Genomic DNA, 6,000 nt, shown 5'->3' with positions numbered 1-6,000 from the left:
CTGATGTGTATGCCTTAATGGACCCGGGTGCATCTCATTCTTTTATTGCTCCGAGAGTCGTGGAGAGGGTAGGATTGATGGTCTCTGGGTTAGAGTGTCCCCTATGGGTCAGTGGACCCAAGTGTGACCCGTCAGTGGCAGAGGCAGTCTGCCAATGTAGTCCAGTTTTCATAGAGGGAAGATGCCTTTCCGCCGACCTCGTGGTTCTAGACTTGACAGATTTTGACGTCATTCTAGGGATGGATTGGTTATCGACCCATGGTGCTACCTTGGACTGTAGAGACAAGGTAGTCAGATTCAGAGATCAGGATGGGTCAGAGGTCGTCTTCAGAGGAGACAAGAGGGGTACACCTAGAGGTCTGATCTCAGCTCTTCAGGCTCGTAGGTTGCTTAGGAGGGGATGTCAGGGGTTTCTAGCTCATGTGAGGGAGTTAGATAGTCATGTCAGAGAGCCCGCCTCAGTGCCTGTGGTGAGTGAGTTCTTAGATGTTTTCCCAGACGAGCTGCCAGGGTTACCACCTGCTAGGGAGATAGAGTTCGAGATTGAGTTAATGCCTGGTACCAGACCGATCTCTATCCCTCCCTACAGGATGGCACCAGCTGAATTGAAAGAACTGAAGGAACAGTTGCAAGAGCTGGTAGATAAGGGTTTCATCCGACCGAGTACTTCACCTTGGGGTGCTCCGGTTTTGTTTGTGAGGAAGAAGGATGGATCCCTCAGACTTTGTATCGACTACAGACAGTTGAACAAGGTCACTACCAAGAACAAGTACCCTTTGCCGAGGATCGACGATCTATTCGACCAGCTAGCAGGAGCAGGTTGTTTCTCCAAAATAGATCTGAGATCAGGGTACCATCAGTTGAGGATAAGGAATGAAGATGTACCGAAGACAGCTTTCAGGACCAGGTATGGGCACTATGAGTTCCTTGTAATGCCGTTTGGGTTGACCAACGCCCCCGCAGCATTCATGGACCTCATGAACAGAGTATTCAGTCAGTATCTGGATCACTTCGTTATTGTCTTCATAGATGATATCTTAGTGTATTCCAGAAATGCAGAGGAGCATGCCCATCACCTGAGGACAGTTTTGCAGACCTTGAGAGAGCATGGCTTGTATGCCAAGTTCTCCAAGTGTGAGTTTTGGCTTAGGAGCATATCATTCTTGGGGCACATTGTGTCAGAACAGGGTATTGAAGTAGACCCCAAGAAGGTAGAGGCTGTAGCTAACTGGCCTAGACCCACCACAGTGACCGAGATCAAGAGTTTTCTGGGTTTAGCAGGTTACTACAGGAGGTTCGTTCAGGACTTCTCAAAGATTGCGGCTCCTATGACCAAATTGACAAAGAAGAATCAGAAGTTCTTATGGACCGATCAGTGTGAGGAAAGCTTTGAGGAGCTTAAGAGGAGGTTGACTTCAGCACCGGTGTTAGCTCTGCCAAAAAGTGATGATGACTTCTCAGTATATTGTGATGCGTCCCGTGTGGGACTGGGTTGTGTGCTAATGCAAAATGAGAGGGTGATCGCTTATGCTTCTAGACAGCTGAAGAAGCATGAGCTGAATTACCCCACACATGACCTAGAGATGGCAGCAGTGATCTTTGCACTCAAGATGTGGAGGCATTACCTTTATGGGGTAAAGTGTGAGATCTTCACAGATCATAAGAGCCTGCAGTACATCCTGAGTCAGAGAGAACTGAACATGAGGCAGAGGAGATGGGTAGAGCTGTTGAGTGACTATGATTGCAAGATTCAGTACCATCCGGGTAAGGCGAATGTTGTGGCAGACGCCTTAAGCCGGAAATCACTCGGCAGTCTATCCCACATTTCAGCGGAGAGGAGGCCGGTGGTGAAGGAGTTCCACAGACTTATGAGTGAGGGATTACAGTTGGAGTTGTCTGGCACAGGTGCCTTAGTGGCTCAGATGAGAGTGACACCCGTGTTTCTGGAGCAGGTAGCTCAGAAACAGCATGAGGACCCAGAATTGGTCAGGATAGCCAGAACGGTTCAGTCAGGCCAGAGTAATGAGTTCAAGTTTGATGATAAGGGGATCCTCCGCTACGGGAACAGATTATGTGTGCCAGATGACATTGGTCTGAAGGGAGATATTATGGGGGAAGCCCATAATACCAGGTATAGTGTTCACCCTGGAGCCACCAAGATGTATCAGGATCTGAAGAGAGTGTATTGGTGGCCAGCTATGAAGAAGGACGTGGCACTGTTCGTGTCAGCCTGCGATGTGTGTCAGAGGGTGAAACTAGAGCATCAGAAGCCGGCTGGAATGTTGAATCCACTACCGATTCCAGAATGGAAATGGGAGAACATAGCTATGGACTTCGTAGTGGGGTTACCGGCGACGTCCAACAGATTAGACTCCATATGGGTGATTGTGGACAGACTCACCAAATCTGCTCACTTCATCCCTGTCAGGAGTGGCTACTCTGTGGATAAGTTGGCGCAGGTGTATGTAGATGAGATTGTCAGATTGCATGGGGTCCCGGTATCTATAGTGTCAGATAGAGGGCCCCAGTTCACCTCCAGGTTTTGGCGGAGTCTGCAGAACGCTATGGGTACCAGATTAGACTTCAGTACTGCCTTCCACCCACAGACAGACGGACAGTCAGAGAGGACCATCCAGACAATAGAGGATATGCTCAGAATGTGTGTGCTAGATTTTGGCGGTTCTTGGAGGCAGCATCTACCTTTGGTGGAGTTTGCCTACAATAACAGCTATCATGCTAGCATAGGGATGGCTCCATATGAAGCTTTGTATGGGAGGAAGTGCAGATCACCTATCTGCTGAGAGGAAGTAGGAGAGAGGACTCTTGCGGGTCCGGAGTTAGTAGAGCTTACCAGCAGGGTGGTACCCATAATCAGAGAAAGGATCAAGACTGCTGCTAGTCGGCAGAAGAGTTATGCAGATATCCGCAGAAGACAGCTAGAGTTTCAGGAGGGGGATTTGGTTTTGCTCAAGGTGTCTCCTATGAAAGGAGTGGTTCGATTCGGGAAGAAGGGTAAGTTAGCTCCATGGTACATCGGTCCTTTTGAGGTGCTTCAGAGGGTCGGTAATGTGTCGTACAAGCTAGACTTGCCTGCTTTGATGGAGAGAATCCATCCGGTTTTCCATGTTTCTCTGTTACGAAAGTACGTGTCAGATCCGAGCAAGGTTCTTAGTGAGCCTGATGTAGAGATCCAAGAGGATCTCACCTATGTAGAGCAGCCAGTGCGGATCCTAGACACTCAGATCAGAAAGCTGAGGAACAAGGAAATCCCGATGGTGAAAGTCCTTTGGAACCACCACAATATTGAAGAATGCACCTGGGAGACACGGGAGTCCATGCTCCAGCAATACCCCCATCTGTTTTGAGGTGAGTGTTAGTTGTTCTATGTGTTGCATGTATGATATATTGTATGCTATGTTGTATGTTATGATTGATGCCATGCTTTGTATGATAGTTGAGGAACATTCGGGGACGAATGTTCTTAAGGGGGGGAGAATGTAATACCCGGCTAGACTCCGGTATCGGAATCCCTACCGTCCGGTGGGACCTCGGATGTCGGAAACCTCTAGAAGGGTAAAACTATGATTTTATGAAATGTTTTCATGAATTTCATGTTTTTAAGTAAGAAATTAAATGAGTTTTTGCATGAAAAATCTTTGGAGGAAAACCCAGGTTCGGTCGCCGAACTTCGAAGTTCGGCCGCCGAACATGCATGCTTTCGGAGGGACTTTAGGCGCCCGAAAGCATGAGTAAGGGAAGTCCAGGTTCGGCCGCCGAACCTCATGTTCGGCCGCCGAACCTCATGTTCGGCCGCCGAACCTTGCATGCATGCGGAGGCACTTTCGGCCCCCGAACGTGGCCTGGCCAGCCACCTATAAAAGGGGCACTTAGCCGAAATGAGAGAGTTTTCTCCCATTTTCAGCCGCAGCAAGCTTCCGACCTCCCTCTCCCAAATCTCGTGTTTTTCCTTCAATCCCCACCATTTTCTTTGAGTTTTAAGGTTCCACAAAGGTTTTTGAGTGTTTTTAAGCAAGTTTGGAGCTTGGAAGTCTTGGAGCTAAATCCCTCCATTTTCCGAGCTAGGGTCGTTCTTCCTCTCGATCTTCAAGAGGTAAGCTTCGATCTATGCTTCTTTTATGTTTTATGAAAGTTTTATGCAAGTTGATGGGGTAGAATGCATGTTTAGGCTTGTTGTTAGGTTTATGTTGTGATTTGAACAATGTATGTTGGAAATGTGTTGTTTGAAGTGTTGTAGTTGGGGTATATTGTAGTTGAGACCCCTAGGTGTGATGTATGATGGGTATGCATGTGTAGAAACAAGTTTATGCATGTTTTGAGGTGTTTTGGAGGCTGTGGACACAAGGAAGCCAAGTTTCTGCCCTTCGGCAGAAACTCAGGTTCGGCCGCCGAAGTGACTTTCGGCCGCCGAACCCCCTTGTGGAGGCAGTTTCGGCTGCCGAAGCCTGCCCCCGAAACTCAAGTTTCGTCTCTGTCTGGGAGGTTCGGCCGCCGAAAGTGCCGCCGAACCTGCATGACTTTCGGCTGCAGAGGGACTTTCGGCCGCCGAACCTGCCGCCGAAAGTGCCCTGTCCAGCCATTTCTTGCATGTTTTCATGTGATGTTTTCAGGATGTTTTAGGGGGTTTTTGGGGAGTATTTTAGAGTCGTATTCATGTATGTTTGGTCCCTCATTTGAGTCCACCTGTGTAGGTTCGGACCCGAGGAACCGAGACCCCCAGCAGTGAGCCAGCTGCTTCAGAGTCTCTTCAGAGCTAGCCAGAGGTGAGTGGAATAAACTTTAAGTTTTAAAGCAAATTAATGAAATGTTTTAGCATGATTCACGCATCATGAATGCCATGAGATATATTAGGTTGATTGCATTAGAATTCACGAATATGTTGCATTGCATACTTTGTTGTTGATGTGGATGAATGTTGAATGATCCATTAGCCCTTTTATGTCATGATAACCTATGTGAGTCCAGGTGTGCCTGCTACGGCTCTACGCCCCTGGCACTATGATTGATTATGGTAGTCCGGGTGTGCCTGCTACGGCTCTACGCCCCCGGCATGTATAAGTAAGAAAGATAGGGGCTAATTGGTGACGAGTTCATCCTTGTTGTGAAATGTTTGTGTTATGGCGCATACATGAAAGCATGATTTATATTGATGTTTTATTATTCTGCTCACTGGGCTCTAGTAGCTCACCCCACTCCCTTTATCCCCAGAGTTGCAGGTACAGGATAGATCGGGAAGTCGGCTAGAGTGAAGATAAGTCATGTATGTTGTAATAGATAGTAGTGGACATGAATATGATGTAATGAGTAATTATGACCATGTAATGTAATGAATGATTTGATGATGTATTGAGGATTATAGTAGTGCTTGACCTAGAGGTGTGTGAATCCCCATTATATACAGAGTGTTTAATGAGTAATGATGTTAATGACCATGATTATCCAAGCTGATATGTATGATGATGATACCCCATTGGAGTGTTTGATGAGGACTCTAGTGTGGGGTTTATGTATGATTTTGTGCATGCACAGGTTTCGCTTGGATAAGAGAAAAGAAAATTTTTACAGATCATGTATATGTTGTTATGTATGGGATTCCACAGGTTTACAGGAGGTATGTAGGCTTGCTACGGGTCCCGGCGGCCTTAAGCCGATCTGGATCCTAGCGCCGGTAACGGGTCGGATTTCCGGGTCGTTACACCGAACCTGCCAGAGGAGGCAGTTTTGGTCACCTAAGCTCGCCCCCGAAAGTTTGGTCTTTCGGCTCTGGAGGGGAGTTTCGGCCGCCGAACCTGCCCCCGAAGGTTTGGACTTTCGGATCTGTGGAGGACTTTCGGCCGCCGAACCTTGCCCCCGAAAGTGCCAGACTTTCGGATCTGTAGGGACCTTCAGCCGCCAAACCTGCCGCCGAAAGTCCCCTGCCTAGCCTTCCTTTACCTATTTTCTATGCATGTTTTGTGATGTTTTAGGGGGGTTTTTGGGGAG

Source organism: Manihot esculenta, chromosome 3 (genome assembly GCF_001659605.2).
Source record: "Manihot esculenta cultivar AM560-2 chromosome 3, M.esculenta_v8, whole genome shotgun sequence".
NCBI classification, from domain to species: Eukaryota; Viridiplantae; Streptophyta; class Magnoliopsida; order Malpighiales; family Euphorbiaceae; genus Manihot; species Manihot esculenta.
This window is presented reverse-complemented; position numbering follows the sequence as displayed.